This window comes from Amblyraja radiata, chromosome 15 (genome assembly GCF_010909765.2).
Source record: "Amblyraja radiata isolate CabotCenter1 chromosome 15, sAmbRad1.1.pri, whole genome shotgun sequence".
In the NCBI taxonomy this organism is placed as follows: domain Eukaryota; kingdom Metazoa; phylum Chordata; class Chondrichthyes; order Rajiformes; family Rajidae; genus Amblyraja; species Amblyraja radiata.
This window is the reverse complement of record NC_045970.1, coordinates 14476889-14498017: the sequence shown is the minus strand read 5'-3', so window position 1 is coordinate 14498017 and position 21129 is coordinate 14476889. Positions and strand designations below refer to the sequence as shown.

General features: G+C 40.7%; 1 protein-coding gene across 1 annotated transcript in view; it reads left to right on the top strand.

The window, feature by feature from the left end:
- The first annotated feature begins 8481 nt into the window (after positions 1 to 8481).
- The window catches only part of jakmip3 (Janus kinase and microtubule interacting protein 3), a 285672-nt gene continuing 273024 nt past the window's right edge, over positions 8482 to 21129 (top strand). The window contains exon 1 of the mRNA XM_033033654.1: positions 8482 to 8873. The gene's annotated coding sequence lies outside the window, so the exon portion shown is untranslated. The remainder of the gene's footprint in view (positions 8874 to 21129) is intronic.

Sequence of the window (21129 nt, the reverse complement as noted above, 5' to 3'; positions counted from 1 at the left end):
GGTAAGGGTAAGAACAGTCAGCCATGGCTCAGTAAAACTATAAAGGATAGTATTCGGCTGAAGGCAAGGGCATATAAGGTAGCCAGAGATAGTGGGAGGGTAGAGGATTGGGAAGCATTTAAAGGTCAGCAAAAAATAACTAAGAGATTAATTAAGACGGGGAAAATAGACTATGAAAGGAATTTAGCGAACAACATAAAAACTAATAGTAAGAGTTTTTATAGCTATATAAAAAGAAAAAGGGTGGCTAAGGTGAACGTTGGTCCATTGGAGGGTGAGACTGGAGAGTTGTTGGTGGGGAACATGGAAATGGCAAAGGCATTAAACGAGTATTTTGTATCAGTCTTCACCATAGAAGACACAAAAAATATTCCAACGCTGGATAAACAGGGGGCGGTAGGAATGGAGGAGCTAAATACTATTAAGATCACCAAGGAGGTGGTATTAGGGAAATTAATGAGACTGAAGGAGGATAAATCCCCTGGGCCTGATGGATTACATCCAAGGGTCTTGAGGGAGATAGCGGTGGGGATTGTGGATGCATTGGTGATAATTTTCCAAAACTCCCTGGAGGCAGGAACGGTCCCAGTGGATTGGAAAATGGCCAATGTAACACCTATATTTAAAAAAGGAAGTAAACAGAAGGCGGGTAACTATAGACCGGTTAGTCTAACATCGGTGGTGGGTAAAATGTTAGAGACAATTATTAAAGAAACACTAACGGGGCACTTGGATAAACATGACTTCATCGGACAGAACCAGCATGGTTTTGTGAAGGGGAAGTCCTGTTTAACGAATCTGCTCGAATTCTTTGAGGAAGTAACAACCCGGGTGGATAAAGGGGAACCGGTGGATGTGGTATACTTGGACTTCCAAAAGGCTTTTGACAAGGTGCCACATAAGAGACTATTGCTAAAAATAAAAAATTATGGGATTGGGGGTAATATATTAGCATGGGTAGAGGATTGGCTAACAAATAGGAAGCAGAGAGTGGGGATAAATGGTTCATACTCGGGATGGCAACCGGTAACTAGCGGGGTTCCGCAAGGGTCGGTGCTGGGACCCCAGTTGTTCACAATTTATATAAATGATTTGGAGGAGGGAACCAAGTGTAATATATCAAAATTTGCGGACGATACAAAAATGGGAGGAAAAGTAGGGGATGAGGAGGATAGGAAGAGTCTGCAAAAGGATATAGATAAGCTAGGTGAGTGGGCAACAACTTGGCAGATGAAATTTAATACTAATAAATGTGAAGTCATTCACTTTGGGAAAAAAAATGATAGGGCAAGTTATTTTCTAAATGAGGAGGAGCTGCGTTGTAATGCAACGCAAAGGGATCTAGGGGTATTAGTACATGAATCACTAAAAGTTAGTATGCAGGTGCAGCAAGCAATCAGGAAGGCCAATGGAGTTTTGGCCTTTATTGCTAGGGGGATTGAGTATAAAAACACGGAGGTCTTGCTGCAGCTGTACACAGTATTAGTGAGACCACATTTGGAATACTGTGTACAGTTCTGGGGTCCATACTTAAGAAAGGATGTACTAGCCCTGGAGGCAGTGCAGTGAAGGTTTACAAGATTAATTCCTGCAATGAGGGGATTGACATATGAGGAAAGGTTAAGTAGGCTGGAACTCTACTCTTTGGAGTTTAGAAGAATGAGAGGCGATCTCATTGAAACATATAAGATCGTGAGGGGCCTTGATCGGGTGGATGCACCGAGGATGTTCCCAATGATCGGGGAAACTAGAACTAGGGGACATAGTTACAGAATAAGGGGGGGCTCTTTTAAAACTGAGATGAGGAAGAACTTCTTCACCCAGAGGGTGGTTAATTTATGGAATTCACTGCCCCAGGGAGCAGTGGAAGCAGAAACTTTAAATATATTTAAGACTAAAATAGATGGTTTTTTAGCTGCCAAGGGGATAAGGGGCTACGGGGAGAGGGCAGGGATATGGACCTAGGTATGGTTAGTATAGTAAGACCTGAGTGATCTCCTGGACAAGTGTCGATCGCCTGGATTGGGGTCGGAGAGGAATTTCCCGGATTTTTTTTCCCGAATTGGACCTGGGTTTTTATCCGGTTTTTTGTCTCCCCCAGGAGATCACGAGGTTCTTGGGGTGGAGAGGGGTGATAGCGGTATAAAGGGGAGGGTAGTGTCTTGTGTTCTGTGTCTTGTGTCTACTGTTTGTGGGTAAGTGTGTCTGTTTAGTGTTCAGCCATGAGCGAATGGCGGTGCGGGCTCGATGGACCTGGTGGTCTACTCTCGCACCTACTTTCTATGTTTCTATGTAACATTTTGGATCGGGACTTTTCTTCATATTGATGATGACTTCAGATTGATTGAAGTTAATTCTACAGAAGGAATGTGGAAACATAATAGGCACATGGAATTCAGGTATTGCTTATATGGAGGATATGTACGTGGATGATTAATGGGCTTTAAAAAAATGTATCCACAGCACATAGTGATTGCCGGTGTTTGTGATTCATCCTTAATTGTCCTTGAAGTGAGGAAGCAGCTAAACTCGATGCATTGGTGGTCCGGGAGCCCTTAATAGTCCTGGCTGGTCTGTTTCCTTCCCTGAAGGACATAAATAAAGCAAATGGGTTTTTATTATACAGTACAGTGGTTTGATAGTTAGCATTATCAAGATTTTTTTTTGGAATTCCAGATTTACTTAATTACTTGAATTAAATTCCCCAGCTACATTGGTGAAATTCATTCTCATTCATCTGTGTGATTGTTGCAGATATTTGGGTGCCTATTGAGTCATTTAAACACTCTGTTACCAGCAAAACCTACCGTTCAACTGCTAACACACCACATGTTTCTGTGTGCAACAGTTAATAACAATACAATTGCAGCATCTCTTCATGTAACCTAATCTCTTTAAAAAACTACCACACTGACCCTGTGGAAAAAAGGTAGATATACTGTACGGGTAACATAGAAACATAGAAACATAGAAAATAGGTGCAGGAGGAGGCCATTCGGCCCTTCGAGCCAGCACCGCCATTCATTGTGATCATGGCTGACCGTCCCCTATTAATAACCCGTGCCTGCCTTCTCCCCATATCGCTTGACTCCACTAGCCTCTAGAGCTCTATCTAACTCTCTTAAATCCATCCAGTGATTTGGCCTCCACTGCCCTCTGTGGCAGGGAATTCCATAAATTCACAACTCTCTGGGTGAAAAAGTTTTTTCTCACCTCAGCCTTAAATGACTTCCCCTTTATTCTAAGACTGTGGCCCCTGGTTCTGGACTCACCCAACATTGGGACCATTTTTCCTGCATCTAGCTTGTCCAGTACTTTTATAATTTTATATGTTTCTATAAGATCCCCCTCATCCTTCTAAACTCCAAGTTTTGTTTTAGTTTAGTTTTGGGATACAGCACGGAAACAGGCCCTTTGGCCCACCGGGTCCGCGCCGACCAGCGATCTCTGGACATTAACACTATCCTATACCCACTAGGGACAGTTTTTGCATTTACCAAGCAAATTAACCTACAAACGTACATATTTGGAGTGTGCAAGTGCTTTACTTATTTTACTTCTAACATGTTTTGGATTAAATGTATTTATTTTTATATCTTTAAATATTCAAATTTTTACTACTTAAATCAATTTCAGGTTTTTTTTAATGTGGTAAATGGTGTTTAATCAACTCTATGTATCATATGTTTTTTAAAAAATGTTTACGTGTTTTGATGATCAGTGAGCTGTTAAATGCTATTAAATGTTGTCAGTGAATTTCAAGCAGGATCAGCAAAAGTCTCTCAGAATTCCAGCAGGAGACTCAGATGAGATCTTCTGCTGATCAAGCTGTGGGAAATGGGCGATGGGTGTACACATCACTGATGCATTGAGAAATCAGCCAGAAAGCTTGGTTGCATTGACAAAAAAAAAATCTGGCATAGCCTGACACCAACGTTGCATAGGGAGGGCATACAGCACTTGGAACCTATTATTTCTGACATGGATACTAGGAAGGTTTATATTGACTTCATTTCTTCTCTCTGGTGAAAGGAAATACATTGAAGTCACCTCTCTTAACACAAGGACCTTGCAAAAACACCGTGCATTTTGTGAGATGCTTCGCTTTCACAAACAATAGTCAGAAAGGAACAAAACACATTCGTATTCACAGCCACGTGACTTGTGCTGCTGTCAGGTTGGAGTTGTGTGCCCAGATTCCAGTGACAATCTGCTTGAAAAAGCAAGAATGTCTCACACAGCTTCCAGCTGAGGCTGGAGTATTAATCCCTGGAGACCCTTGGCTCACTGTAGCACTTGGCTGCAAATGCTTCCCTTTGCCCGTCTAGTAGCTTGTCCTACTCTGGGAGACATCTGCTCTTTGTCATGTTCCTTTCAAGAGTAAGGACTACTAACCCATCTCTGTCTAGGAACAGCTTTGCATTGAAGCTTTCATCAGCAAAACGTGTGAGTCATACAGAACCAAAACAAATCCTTTGGTCCAATTTGTCCATGCCGACCAAGTTACGACATCTAAGCTTATCCCATTTACCTGCATTTGGCCCATATCCTTCAAAGCCTTTCCTATCCATGTACTGATTAAAAATGTATTTTAAATACTGTTTTGTACCTGACTTTGGCATTTCATTCCATATCTCCACCAGCATGTGAAGAAGTTGCCCCTCTTAAATCTTATTAAGATTTCCTATTAAATCTTTCCCTCTTAACTTAAACCTATGCCCTTTACTTCTTCATTCACTCTGACCCTTTTAAAAGCTTCCCACTTTCCAGATGTCCTTTTGCCTGCAAACAACCTATTCCAGTTAACTTTTGCACACTCCTGTCTAATACTATCAAAGTTGGCCTTGCCCCATTTTAGAACTTTAACTTGTGGACCAACTCTGTTCTCATCAATAATTACTTTAAAGCTAATAGAACTGTTGGCGCTGGTCCCGAAAGGTTCGCCTGCTGATACTTCAGTCACTTACTCTACTCAATTCCCTCAGAGTAGGTCAAGCATTTCCCTCTCCCTCGAGGACTCTAGAGTCCACAACACATTGCCTGAGGAAACTTTCCTTGACATATTTAATAAATTCTAAGCCATCTAAGCCCTTGGCACACTGGCAGTCCCAGTCTACGTTGGGTAAGTTAAAATCCCCCACCGGGACAACTATTAATCTTACTGCTGTCTGCGTTCTCCTGGCATATTTGTTCCTCTAATCCCCGTTGACTATTTGAGGGCCTATAATACAAGTTCAACAAGGTGATCATTTTGTGTAGGAAATGACCAGCAAATTCGGGTTTAAACCAAAGATAGACACAAAATGCTGGAGTGACTCAACGGGACAGGCAACATCTCTGGAGAGAAGGAATGGATGATGTTTCGGGTCGAGACCCTTCTTCAGACTCTGTCTCGAGGCGAGACCCGTCCCGACCCAAAATGTCACCCATTCCTTCTCTCCAGACATACTGCCTGACCCGCTGAGTTACTCCAGCATTTTGCATCTATCGAAGGTGATCAATTTCATTTATCAGCACCACCCATATAGCCTCACTGCACGAACCATCAGTAAAGTCTTCTCGGACTACTGCCGTGACATTCTCCTCAATCAATATAGCAACACTGCATCCTCTTTTACCCCGCTCATTACAATCTCTCCTGGAGCGCCTGTACCCTGGAACATTATCCTGACATTATCCAGCCACAGCTCCAGTTCCCTCAGTTGGTTAATGAGGAGCAGTAACTCGAGGCAGTTCCATCAGGTATTGTTTCCACATCTGGTACTAGGAGCATACCAATGCCCTAATTTCCATCTCTACTGCACGAAGCTCAGAGAAAAAAAACACACCATTCATTATCTTGCTGTCATCCTCTATTCAGCCTCCTTGCCAAAGCCTCATGGGTCAAATCCTCAACACTTACCCTCAAACAAAGCACTTCACCAGGGGCGGCACGATGGCGCAGTGGTAGAGTTGCTGCCTTAGAGCTTACACGCCAGAGACCTGGTTCAATCCCGACTATGGGTGTTGTCTGTACGGAGTTTGTACGTTCTCCCCGTGATAGCGCGGGTTTTCTCTGAGATCTTTGGTTTCCTCCCATACGACATACAGGTGTATAGGTTAATTGGCTTGGTATAAATGTAGATTGTCCCTCGTGTGTTGGGATAGTGTTAATGTGCGGGGATTGCTGGTCGGCGCGACTCGGTGGCCCAAAGGGCTTGTTTCCTCGCTGTATTGTAAACTGAACAAAACTAAACAAAACCTCAATAGATAGCCGCTCCTACACAGTTGCCCGCAATGGACACCTTGGTTTTATAGACATGCTTCTGTTTCTGCCGCACCATTCCATGAAAACCTTTTGCACATGAAATCATTCTAGAAAGCAACATTGTTTTAGAGTTGTAACTTGGGTACATACATAAATATAGGGAGATTTGGCTATGTAACCTGCTATGTATGGCTATGTAATGGAATCTTAGGTAACAAGAAATACATCAGTATCATGACCTGGGAGTCATTAACGATTCTTTAAATTGTCCTAATAGGTGTTCCTTCTTGTGGATTTTCTTTGTGTTCAACTGTGCGAGGTTAGTGAAGGATAATAGTTGGGGTTTGGAACTCCTGTTGTCAAATCAATGACTCCGTGATCAGTCTAGTGATTTATCTAGTGAACATTAATTGCTACATGCGATCCCCTTTACCAATATTGTGAACTTCGAATATTGCAACGGACCTGAACTCTAGGCATCATTTTGAAGCCTAAGGATCATGAAAGCACTGAGAAAACGATTGTTGCTGGGCCCAAGTTTTGTCCCTTAGGACCTCAAATTGCAGCATTTCTTCCCTAATAATAAACATTTGCAAACTAGAATATTCCCGACATAAATTCCAGGGTTGAGGTGATGTCCATCTTTTAGTCTGTGGCCTCTATGGTTAATCCAGAAAGCCCAACATCTAAACTGGCCAAGAAAATCCAAAATGGGTCTCAACCTGAAATGTCACCCATTCCTTCTCTCCAGAGATGTTGCCTGTCCCGCTGAGTTACTCCAGCATTTTGTGTCTGTCGTCTCGTGGACATGTCGGGCCAAACCCCCTTTTTCCATGCACACTTCTTGCCTCTATATTCACGGGGCACAAACTATCTCCGCACGTTCTTGATAATGCTTCCACTAAACCTTTTAAAGGCATAAGAGTTTTGCAGATTAGCATCAAAGAAATACTTTCTGGCTCTTATCCATGCTCTTAAAATAGTTTCTAAAAGTTAAGAGACATAATGCAGCTAATGTTCTGAATTCGCATTAAGAATGTTTTTATTTATTGAGAAGCGATTGATTTGGAACTGGCCAGTGGCCACGTTAATTGCAATTGCTCTCAGATAATTTGCCACAGTGTAACATTATAGAGGCAGTCATTATAGCATTATGGAGGCAGTCATTATGGCATTATAAAGGTAGTCAAGATAAAACAGGGTCTACAATTTTGTGCATTTGTGTGTGTGTTTAGAATTCTGTTACAAATGAAAAAAACAACAATTCAAAGAATTCAAAGATTATAAGCCTCTAAATGCCTGCATTTTGAATTATTATACTATCGCATCTTGACATAAACATGACACCACCAACATGCTTTCTTTTAATGTCTGTTGTGTGTAATCAGATACTGTTGACTCAGGTATGCATAAAATAAATTCATGCTGGCTAACACCCTACAATTTTGACATGAAGATGTATACAATGATTATTTGTTGGTACCATTACATTGTACGTAGGTGTAATAACTTTACCTTGCGAAGGTTGATATTGAAGATTTGTTTTAAGAATCTTTTCAGAGCATCAGCAAAGTTCACATCAATTCGTGGCTGATCAAACTGTGATTTATATCACTTTGGAAGCAATTTGTATAATTTTCACTTAATTAACTAATTACACAGTGAATGTTTGTAATTGCGCTGTTATCACAGATGACCTGTCTGTAGCCCTATCCAGCAGGATTATGTATGTAAGCATCTTGAAGTCATGTTAAACATGATAAATGTGCTGTGGCTATTCTAAAAATGAATGCAGGCAATCACTGCTGCACACTGCAGCATTCCGCTATTGTGCCTTTATATTATTCTGCCTCAGAAAAGATTGTGTGAATGAAAAGCTGCTGGAATGCCATGGTAACCCTTTAATTTTTTTCACTGTGTTCTCGTAGATAAAATGCCTTAATATTGAAGGATCCTGGGATTAATTTTGACTGAAAATTGTAAGTTTCAATTCCCGGCTTTAATCTATTACAGGTATTCGCTGAGGTTCTTTTTTGACTGGTGACAGACTAATAAGAGCTATACCATTCAGATTGTAGATTAGAGAAGGGATGGTAGGGGTTGGCTTTTATTACTGATCTCCTTTAATGACGATCTGCAGTGACACTGCAATGGCTGAGGGGCGGCTGTTGGCGGCTTGGAATGAGCTCATTCTCCCAGGAGGGAGCAAGGCTCAGAGTGAATCGCTGAGAAGCTGCAGCTCGTGTGTGAAATACGTCCTCAGTCCCTCTTTGCTGGCCCGATTCTTCACTTGGGGGGCTATGCACATGGTAAGCAGATATCTTGTTTGATTCATTTCAAATTATGCACAAAGTGCTTTTTGATGAATCATTGATGCTCCAGTATTTCATTTTATTGGAGAGGCTGAGGGCCTGAATTAAATTCTAAAACATCCAGACAGATTATTCTGCCTGGATAATGCTGTCCTTCATGGATGCCAAAATACCTGTAAATGAATCTGTGCAAAAAACAGCTCACAGTTTGGGAGGATAATTGGTGATGCAGACAGCAAGAGGCACCTCCTCAATGTGAGAGCACTGCCTTATACAGCAGTCTGGGTGCTGCACTCTGGAACATGCATTTTAAGGTTAGTGATTTTATTCTGTCTGAAGATGTTTCACCTTGCATACTATAGGCTATGTTATATATCTGATGAACTATCTTGTTTGGGTTAAAATAAGCTGCAGTACCTTGAAGGAAAGCCTTAGAAGAATTAGGCTTATTTAATATCAATATCATAAAAAAGAGAGAAACTGGAGTGATTATTTAATCAATATTTGATTTCTTAACATATAATACAGATAATACATTTGATAGATCATCAGATGCTCTTCAGTTTTTATCACTTAAGCTATCTCAGTGCTGATAAATTGGCATGTTAATATTGACACGACAGTCTATGGGTTCTTGCTTAGTAACATTTAAAATCCGATTGACAAGAAAGATTCTATTTCGATGCAGGTATAAATTTAATTTAATCTCACTAAAGTCAGTGTCTCGGTTGATGGGAAGACCTTAAGTCGGCTCACCGTTTAAAATGCAGATGGTGCCTTATGGTTATGGGACATTTGTGATTTGAGAGATAGCTCAAAACTGTCACGGTTCATTGGTATATGGTTATCCATCTATTATCAATTAAGGTAATAATAGTGTTTTATTTCCTAATTCTAATTTGAATGGATATTTATTGTTAGTATTTCAGTTTGGATTTTGCAGGGGCCTAGCAGTGTCGTGCTGCCTTACTCTCTTGTTTTTGATTAATTCTGCTGAGATCGTTTTTTTAATTTATTGACGCTAACTAAAAAGGCATTAAAAGAAAAACAATTTATTTTATGACTGGACAGGCGCAACGAGTTGTGCGTTAAAATGTGTTCGTATATTGTGTGGTAATATCGGTTGCATTGGGAAATCCAGCTTGATTCTCTATAAAATGTTAACTTTAGTGAAAGCAGATGGTAGGTGTCTAGCCCAGAGATTAAGTTGGGGAAGGTGGATTGTGAAACTTAAAGATTCCGTGGATGGTCTGGCATTGTAGCAGGCATCTATTCTACAGAATAATGCTGTCAAATGATGAAGAATAGGATTACTGCACCACCGATATAATGCACTTTGGTAACAGAGCCTTCAAAGAGATGTAATTGTGTGTCTTAAGAAGTTATTAATGTTCAATGCAGGACATTGAACAAAACAAATCAAAGTTAACATATAGTAGGCAGTAGGACTAATTGCAGTTGGCATATGACAGCATGAAGCGCCGAATAAGAATTGATACCTAGCAAGTTTGGTATGCTGAATTAAAAATGCTGAATTCCAGGAAAACTGACTAGTAGCTCCATAGTTGCCTGCACCGCCAGCACAACATGGCATCTAATCAACAGTGCAGGCCGAGAAAAAAAGCTAACAGGTCACAGAGGAGACAATAATTTGTATTTGTAACTTTCATTTTTTCCATATTAAACCCCACCCCCAGCATATTTTAATTTATTAGTTTTTGTTTGTATTCCATAGTGACAGCACTGGAATTAATGTAATGAAATAATAAAATGCAACAGAAATAAAGAGGCAAAACTTACTGTAAATAGAACAATACCAATTACAAGTTGGGTGGAGGAAACTGTTGTCCTGGGCCCGCCTGCACATTGGCTTTTTATGTAGTAACATTTTAATTCAGTAAGTTGCTCTCTAACACTACAGGCAAAGCATTGCTCGACACAAATATGTCAACTGAACAATGCTGTCATGACTGACCTTCCATGTTTTTTGAAATTCTCCAAATTTAAGTTACCTTTGCTTAGATTTTTGAAGGTCACATGTTGATCAGTGACAGAATGTGATCTTTGGAAGTCTGCTTCTGTTAACATATCTGAATGATCACGTTTTACAGATCATTACAAAAGTTATAACTTCTGTGGTGAAGATTGCACAATAAAACAGGTCATATAGATTCTGTAACATTTTAAACCATTTAATTTCAGGACGAAATAAACAAATGTTTGTTACAACATAAGTTTGATCCCTTTGTGGGAGAGCAAATACAGATTACGTGATTTATAGACTTCTGTTTCTTAAACAATCTTCAGTATTAAAAATGCATATAACAAACATTTTCACAGGAGTTGTCTACAATATCTATATAATGAATCACAAAAACATAACCACTTTATTGAAAGAATACTGTCAAATATACATATAATATTTTTAATATTGCAAAATGTATGAATTATGGATGAATAAATGTGCTCTTGTTTTAAGATAACATTTAAAAAAAATTATTAGTCTATACTCTACTCCACTGCTTCAATTCAAATTGTTAATGTTTCTCCAATAATATCAAGGGCAAAATAGATGATCTAGGTATTTTTTGGCACTAAGCCACATGTGTGCAAATGTATGCACATTTGTGCACACACAACAGCAACTTATTTCAAAAAACTTAAATTGACCAAAGGCCAATGGTCACAATCATTAAAGCACTTTTGATTGTCAAAGCTTAATGCAAACAGACATACTCATGCCTATGCCATCATTTCTGCAAAAAAGTGCAGTAATCTCACTATCTCCAAAATCAAATTTGCTCTGGAACTGGAAGATGACATTTCAAACTTTGCAAGTTTGAGAAAATATAACCCTTGAGGCATTTGGAAATTGAGTGCCAATGAGGGTAGAAGATGACTGATTACCTTTCCATTATTGGCTGAATAATGGCAGGACATTCAGCCGACAAAGAACTGAATGTATTTCCAGGAGGATTGTTCTGGAGAACATTGTGAAAAGATTTAAGGTTTGATCATGACAATAATGATTTAAAAATGTACACTAAATGATTTTAAATGTACACTAAAGGAGGGGCAGTTTGCCAGAATAAAAAGGGAATGTGCAGGATAGGATGAGTTAGGCAAAATTCTGAATACTGCATTGATTGGATCTTGGGATTACTGAGAAGGATTTGGAAAAGTTAGTACAGGAGCATGCAAGGTCATGAAGAGGGGCATGCAAGCTCATGAAGATGTGCAACATCAGGCTGAATTGTTATCTCAGGACAGAGATGAAATCTAGGACTGAAATATCGAAGTTGTAGGCAGAGCCAAACATGGCCTTGGATCTGTCAGTGTTGAGGCATAGCAAGATTTATCTCATTCAGTACTTGATAATAAAAAAGGCTATTGAATGTCAGAAAGACAGTTGTTGACAATAGACAATAGACAAATGGTGCAGGAGTAAGCCTTTTGGCCCTTCGAGCCATCATTCACTGTGATCATGGCTGATCATTCACATTCAGTACCCCATTCCTGCTTTCTCACCATATCCCCTGACTCCGCTATCTTTAAGAGCCCTGTCTAACTCTCTCCTGAAAGCATCCAGAGAATTGGCTCCACTGCCTTCTGAGGCAGGGAATTCTACAGATTGTCAACTCTCTGGGTAAGAAAGTTTTTCTTCATCTCAGTTCTAAATGGCTTCCCCCTTATTCTTAAACTGTGGCCCCTGGTTCTGGACTCCCCCAACATTGGGAACATGTTTCCTGCTTCTAGCGTGTTCAAACCCTTAATAATCTTATATGTTTCAATAAGATTCAATAAGATTTCAATACAATTGAATCAAGATATGATCAAGGAGGTGGAGAAGGAGCAGGTTGATTCTTTGAGAATGTAAGAATCTGTAAGTTATCAATTGTAGGGAAGTCAGTAAGAACTGAATGATGAGAGTTAATTGCCAGGCCAGTAATTCATTGGCAAAAGCTTCATCATAGAGTAGTTTAACATGGAAACAGATTTCTTGGCCCACATTATTGACCAGTGGGCTCCCGTCTGTATTAATTACATCTTCCGGCACTTGGCACTCAACCCTCTCTGCCAAGGCAATTCAAATGCTTATCTAGATACTTTGTAAATGCCATTGCTGTATTGTCTTCCATCTCTGTGTCAGGCAGTTCACTCTGTGTCCTCCCCACCTCCTGGGTGAAAAAATATCCTCCCAGATCCCCTCTAAATGTTTTATCCCTTATTCTAATTCTATGTCCTCTAGTTTTATCTATCTTTGATATGGGGAGAAATAGTCATAGTGTCATACAGCAATGGAAACAGGCCCTTCAGCCCAACTTGCACACACGGCACACTTGCACATTTGGCCCATATCCCTCCAAACCCACAGTCTACCCTATCCATACCCATCATAATTTTATAAACGTAGGAAAGAACTGCAGTTGCTGGTTTAAATAGAAGGTAGATACAAAATGCTGGAGTAACTCAGTGGGACAAGCAACATCTCTGGAGAGAAGGAATGGGAAACATTTCGGGTCGAGACCCTTCTTCAGACTTATTTCGGGTCAAGACCGTTCTTCGAAGGGTCTCGACTCGAAACCTCACCCATTCCTTCTCTCCAGAGATGCTGCCTGTCCCACTGAGTTACTCCAGCATTTTGTGTCTACCTAAAATTTCATCTACCCCTATCATGTCCTCCTTTAACTGATCCACTTCAGGGAAAACCAGACTTAGCCTCCCCAGTCACTTCTCATAACGCAAATGGTCGGTTCCAAGCAACATCCTAGTGATTTTTATTTCCATTTTTTATGATCCATTGTTTCTTCCTACTCCTGTCCCACTGAAATCATTTCCACATACCTCGACTCCATCCTATCCCCCCCGTCCAACCCCTCCCAATCTATGTCCAAGATACCTCACATGCCCTTTATCTCTTCAACGACTTCTGTTTTACAGGCTAATGTTCCTTCAGTCACTACACCTTTATCCCCCATCAGGATGGCCTTAAAGACCTTTGTTTCTTCCTCGACCACAGAACCAACCAATTTCCCTCCACTAACCCTCTCCTCTGCTTGCAGAGTTGGTCCTCATTCTCAACAACACCTCCTTTTACTCCTCCCACTTTCTCCAAATCCAAGGCGTAGCCATGGGCACTCGCAAGGGCTCCAGTTATGCCTGCCTCTTTGTAGGGTACGTCGAACAATCCCTGTTCCAGGCATATCACTGACCCTATTCCCAAATCTATCTCCGCTGTATTGACGACTGCATCGGGACTCCCTCCTGTACCATGCAGAACTCATCGACTTCATTAACTTCACCACCAATTTCCATCCTGCACTCAAGTTCATTTGGACCATCTCTGACACCTCCCTCCCCTTTCTTGATCTCACCGTTCCCATCACAGGACATAGACTATCAACTAACGTATTACAAATCCACTGACTCCCAACTATCTAGACTACTCCCCCCACCCTGCGTTCTGCAAAGACTCTATCCCCTACTCCCAATTCCTCCGTCTCCGCCACATCTGCGCCCAAGATGAGGTGTTCCAAACCAGGACATTGGACATATATTCATTCTTCAGGGAGCAGGGGTTGCCCCTATCATAGATAAGGCCCTCACACGTGTCTCCTTGGTAACCCGCAGCTCTGCTCTTGCTCCCACCCCCCCCCTCTTCCCAGTCGCCCTAGTCCCCATCTTTCACCCCATCAACCATCACATACAGCACATAATTCTCCGACATTTTCCCAACCTCCAATGGGATCCCACCTCTAGTCACATCTTCCCAACTTCACCCCTTTCCGCTTTCCACGGAGATCGTTCCCTCCGCAACACCCTGGTTCATTCATCCCTTCCCACCCAAACCACTCCCTCCCCAAGTACTTTCCCCTGCAACCGCAGGAGATGTAACACCTGTCCCTATACCTCCTCCGTTGACCATCCAGGAACATCAACACTTTCTGGTGAGGCAGAGATTTCCTTGCACTTCCTCCAACCTCATCTACTGTTTCCTCTGTTCTAGGTGTGGACTCTTATATATCGGCGAGACCAAGCGTAGACTTGGTGATTGGTTTACTGAACACCTTTGTTTAGATTGCCTTGGCCTTCGTGATCTCCCATTTGCCAAACACTTTAACTCGCCTTCCCATCCCCATACTGACCTTTCTGTCCTGGGCCTCCTCCACAGTCAGAGTGAGGCCAAATGCAAATTGAAGGAACAGCCCCTCATATTTCACTTGGGCAGCCTACAACCCAGTGACATTTCTCTAATTTCAAGTAAGCCATGCTTCCCCTCTCTCTCCGTTCCTCACCCACACTACTATTCCTACTCATTTCACTGTTGTCCTGCTTAGTCTCCTTGTTTGTATCTACTCGCTATCACCTTTTCCAGAGCCAACAATGCACCATTGTGGGCACCACCTTTCCTTGATCAGCTGGCTTTGATTTGTTCTTTTTGTTTCTTCATTTGTTCTTTGTACCTTTTCATATCTCTAGTTTCTCACTCCCTTGACTCTCAGTCTGAAGAAAGGGTTCGACCCAAAATGCCACCTATTCCTTTTCTCTAGAGATGATGCCTGGCCCGCTGAGTTACTCCAGCAATATAATCCCGGTGAATCTCCCCTGCATCCTCTCCAGTGTTATCACATCTTTCCTCCAATGTGGTGACCAGAACTGCTTCTGCTCAAAGCTAGAACTGCTGTGTATTGCCAATCCTAAAGGTGGAACTGAACTGTGCCTTTGTGAATGAATATTTAACAAAGTAAGCAAAGATGTAACCAAGGAGGCTGAGTTATGTGAATTAAATATGGGGAGACAACAAAAATACAGGATGGGTTGCAAAGAAAAATTGACGAAGGGATATGGTAGATATGGTCTGAAGAAGGGTTTCCGCCTGAAATGTCACCTATTTCCGCTCCATAGATGCTGCTGCACCCGCTGAGTTTCTCCAGCATTTTTGTGTACCTATGGTAGATACATTATTGAGCATAATGCAGTGCTGTCTAGAAGGGGAATGCTTTGTGAAATTAGTGAGAGGAGACGTGGACATGGAAAGAGTTATGAGGCACTGATTATCACCAAAGTAAGATTTACAGTTTTTGGATTATCCTCAAGTTATGAGTGAGCATTGCCAGAGAGAGAGAGTAGGTTAAAGATTGTACTCATTTAACAAAATTGGCTCTGTGGTATTCTTGGTATTTTAAAAGAGCAACATTCAGCTTGACATTAGTTATGGAGCAGAAACTTGTTGTTAAATTGCCGTGCCTAGAGTGAAGCTCAAATTATTTATCAATAAATCTTCACCTAGTCCATGTGTGGAGGAATTGGCAGAATGGTCTATCTTTACATTATAAGACTATTGATTTCAAAAGAATGGATTTCAACAGAACTGAGTGGGTGGAGAATGGACCCAGCATGTATTATTGCCTCAAACGACTGTCATAAAGAGCTTTCATTTTGTGAACAAACAAGGTTAATTGGCATTGCAATAACAATTTTTAAACTATCAAAAGTGTATTTATTTTATTGTGCCAGCTTTAACATTTTGTCACAGTTGTAAATTGAGCTGAGTCTGTAACTTCAATAGGTTCTTAAAAAATAATAAAGAGATTGAGAATGAGTAAAACAGTTGAATGGTATAAACTAACCAGCGGGTTTTAGCAGTTTGGAACACCTGCCATACTTTATTCTGTCCACACGTTCCTTGGCCTTAAATACATTAATATTTGCCATGTGTAATTTCCCACCAAGATTTGCACTAATGCGCGGAAAGTAATTGAGGTTGTGTAGGAAGGAAGTGCAGATGCTGGTTTAAACCGAAGATAGACGCAAAAGGCTGGAGTAACTCAGCGGGTCAGACAGACAGCATCTCTGGAAAAAAGGAATAGGTGATGTTTCGGGTCGAGACCCTTCTGCAGACTAAGAGTCAGAGAAAAGGAAACAAGAGATATAGACGGTGATATAGAGAGATCTAGAACAAATGAATGAAAGATATGCAAAAAAGTAAGGATGATAAAGGTAACAGGCCATTGTTAGCCGTGGGCTAGATAAAAACAAGTTACAGGCAATCAGACTCAACATGACGACTTTGAAGCCAGTAAAACCTGGGTGGGGAGGGACGGAGAGAGAGAATGCAAGGGTAACTGGAAGATAGAGAAATCAATATATCCTCTCCCACCCAAGTCGTTCGTAGTTGGGAATGAAAACTAGAAATGGAGCAGCACCATAGTTTGTTTCTGTAATGTCTTATTATCATCCTTTTGATCTGTTAAGCTTGTTATGTTGGGCAAGCTTAACCAAAGTTGTTGAGTATGGGCAATGTCCACGAATCTTAATTGTTGCACTCAAAAACTCACATAATAGTCCTTTTGCCCCAAAGACAATATTCATGCAAAACTGGAATTATTTGTTCAAATGCAATGCTGTTTTATTTTCTCTGGAACATAGTTCCTCAATTCTGTCCTAACATATTGCCTCTATCAAATTGACATGGTTAAACAAATACTTACTCCCCGTTTGTGGCCATGCATCACAGATATCTGGAACAAGGCATCTAAGCTCCCAATACGGTTAGCATTTCTAACTGAAGGTTTAACATCGAGCAAAGGAAATAAAGTTGGTGTCCAGAGCCCACAGCAGAAACAGGTAGGAATCTATTTGAAAATGCAAATAAGGAGAACACACTTGTCTGAAGGCCCCACGTTGATAACGTTTTGGATGGATGCAGTTTGCATCAATGCTGTCTGTGCTCAGTAAAACCAGATTTTGGAATACAGAATTTATTGAAGAGCAGAGGAACACAGATTCCTGCAAGCTTTACTGGATGCAGGCCCAGAACCTAACTATGTATCCTAATCATTAACCTTGTGGGAACAGGGAGGTTCACTCTCTGCCAAAGTCCAGATCCAAGGCTTTCATGAACGATGATCCGGGCACATCAAAGTATTTATTTTCTTAGACATCTGAAGAGATTCAGCATGGCCTCTCAAGCTTCTACAGATCGCTGTACAAAGTATTCTCGGCCTGGTATGGCAGCCGCTCTGCTCTTGACCACCTGAAGCAACAGAGAGTGGTGAACACAGCCCAGTCCTTTAAAGGCTCATCATGTCCTTCAATCCAGTCCATCTTCACAGTTGCATCATGAAGTATCGTCAAGGATGCCTGACACCATTTCCTTTTTTCTACCTTCTGGTAGAAGATTTAAGAGCCTTATATCCGCTTCTTCCCCACTGCTATCAGATTCCTGAAACAACCATCTCTTTCCCATCCCTTCCCGGAGGTGCTGCCATATACACATGCTCTTAACAGCACCATTTTGCTGTTTTTCACTTGTCATTGTATTTATTGATATATTTATCATGTCTGTATGTATAATATTTACTCTGTGATCTTCATGTGAGCAAGGAATTTCAATGCATCCCGGTGTGTATTACAAAAGGCTAATCTGAATCGCAAAAGAAACAAGATTAATATCTAGAGCCCATACCAGGAACCATCAGTCTATTAGGGAACACAAAGAAGGGATAGGCACTTGTCTGAAGGTGTGTGTAGGAAGGAACTGCAGATGTTGGTTTACACTGAAGATCGACACAAAATAATGGAGTAACTCAGCGGGACAGGCAGCAACTGTGGATAGAAGGAATGGGTGACTTTTCAGGTGTGCAAAGGGTCTTGATCCTAAACGCCACCTATTCCTTCTATCCAGAGATGCTGCCTGTCCCGCTGAGTTACTCCAGCATTTTTTGTCTATCACACTTGTCTGAAGGCACCACATCGAGGTTGGTTTGTATTTCCGCAACTTGCACTAGTGCTATTTGTGCTCACCAAAACCAGATTTTGTTATGCAGAATGGTTACCTGCATGTGTAGACTGGAGAAACGCAATCCCCACAAGGTTCCAATTTAATAAATGCAGACTCAGATGTAACAAATGTCGCCACAACTTTCTCAGCCTCCCACCATCTCATCCTCCTCCATCTCACCTGCTTCTTTTCTTACCTACTTTAGATCTGAAGTGTCAATCCTTCATGTTAGGAATTGCTTCTCCAGCCACTGGTCTGAATCTGTCCTAATTTAGTTTAATTTAATTTAGAGATGCAGAACAGAATCAGGCTCTTTGGCCCACTGAGTTTGCGCCGACCAGCGATTCCTGCACATTAACACTATCCTACACACACTAGGGTCAATTTAAAATTATACCAAGCCAATTAACGTACAAACCTGTACGTCTTTGGAGTGTGGGAGGAAACCGGAGATCCCGGAAGAAAACCACGCAGGTCACGGGGAGAACGTATAAACTCCATACAGACAGCACCCATAGTCACGATCAAACTCTAAGGCAGTAATTCTACCGCTGCATCACCGTGCCGACCCTCAAATCTATTTTCAAAACAGATTTTTGATTTTCTGCAACATTATAGATGTTGGAGCATATCAATTTGTTATTGCAAGTCCATGGCAACTTAGCTCTATCTCTATGATCTGTACTTTTGAGTTTATTGGTGCATGGCAATAACAAGTGGAAATATCATTTTGAAAAACACAAGTAAAGTTATAGAAAGGAGGAATTTAATATAAAAGGTATAATGAGGCTTCTTGGTTGGCATGGACAAGTTGAGCTGAAAGGTTTGTTTCCATCATGTACGACTCTAAGCTCGAATGTACACCATTCTCAGAATTTTAGAACACTTCATCATCAGAAACGCACTTTTTTAATGATACATACATTGCCTATTCTAACTCTTAAGTAACCATTGAGTTTCTGAGTTTGAGTGGTTTGATGGATATTTACTTTTGATTACTGTTGATTTTGAAAGGAACCAGAATGATTCAATCTTTTGATGTTGAATAAACTGTGGTGGTCATTTTTGGGCAATTAATATAAAATACCAGTGAGATGTAAATAATGATTGGACAAATGTTAATTAATTACACAACAATGTATTTTTTTCCAAATTGATTGTATACAGAACAACAAACGTAAACCATGATAGATTAAAACTCTTTAATTCTCCTTCCCATTCATACACAGACCTCTCTGTCCAAGGTCTCCTCCATTGACACAGTGAAGCTAAACGCAAATTGGAGGAACAGCATCTCATATTTCGCTTGGGCAGCTTACAGAATAGTGATTTCTCTAACTTCAAGTACCTCTGGCATTCCCTCTCTCTCTCTCTATCCCTCCCCCACCCAAGTTACACTAGCTTCTCATTTTCACCCAACGAACAGCTACTTCTTCTTCTTTTCGATATGAGAGTTGAAGGACATCTTAAGGGATAGATATTTTAAACAAATCACAATTTCTCATCCAAAAAATGCTATTTTATAGCATATTTCCACAAGATGCGTGTAGTCTTTCTTTATAGTTCATTTCAATGATCGAAGCAGTTTGATTCCAAAAACCATTGGAAAGTAAAAATGTCATCTGAAGGGCAACGTTTTTGACAATGTGGCACTCTCTCAGAATTATGTGAGAGTATCAGCTTCCAAAATGTTCTGCTGCCAAAAATAAATTCTCCAATACATTATATTTTCAACATGTTGGTTATTACGAGTTCAGCAGTTGATTAATTTATTTACATGAAGTAGGAAAGTTTTTTAAGCTAAAGGTTATTCGCTCTGATTTTTTCCAGTTTAGCATCCTGCAAGGTGCAAAGAAACACCTGTGTAAATTCTACGACAATTATTCCTTATTTCTTAAATTATATTCAACTATGAACATGGGCCTTTGTTGTTCTTCTTCTTACGTATGGTGTACACAGCCTAAAGTTGTAGGACAACTTGTTCTATTTGATCTTATTTGATTGTGCACGCCAGGTTGATTGCATTAGTTGAAACAGGGTGGACCATGTGAAGGTTGCAATCATCCACCCTGGCCTTTGTTAAAATTTGGTAATTCATTCAAATTTGACAACACCAAAAAATCAGATTTTGTTGAACTTGTATATTGCAAAATGTCCTTTTACGTACTGCCAGCTCTTTGTCAGCAAAAGGGTAGAATGTGCAAACGTTCCTCCAAAAACTTCCTTGAAGCTTCACAAGATTCACAAGATTAACCTCAGTGGAAATCGACAATTTTTTGTGCAATCTTCGCTGAAGCCACAGAGAGAGAGAGTGGAAGGAATCATTGCTTATTAATCTTTAATTCCATTTTTGTTGAGCAACGTAACACTATCACATCTGAACTTTATTCACTTTTTTGTGGGTGGAGGGTGAATCTGGAGATCATCAGCATAACTGCCTGGTAAATACTGTTCTTATTCGCTGTTAAAACAAGTGTTTCACAAGAATCGTGAAAGGGTCATCCATGAGGTGTTAGTCCAGCAATTTCCCGGTCATCATCAATACTGTATTGTCTCCAAAAAGTTCCAAATTATTAACTGAATTTAAATTAAGTGGGATTTGAATTTTGCTCTCTGGATTATTGGACAAACAATTTAACCTTGGTGTCACCACCATACTCATAGCAGCCACTGATTTACTTTTGTTTTCTTTCCAAGATGAGTCTTGCTAATGACGCCAGCATTTACTGCACGTCCCTAGTGTTCCTTGAGAAGGTAGTTAATGTACCTTCTCAGTGCTACTAAAT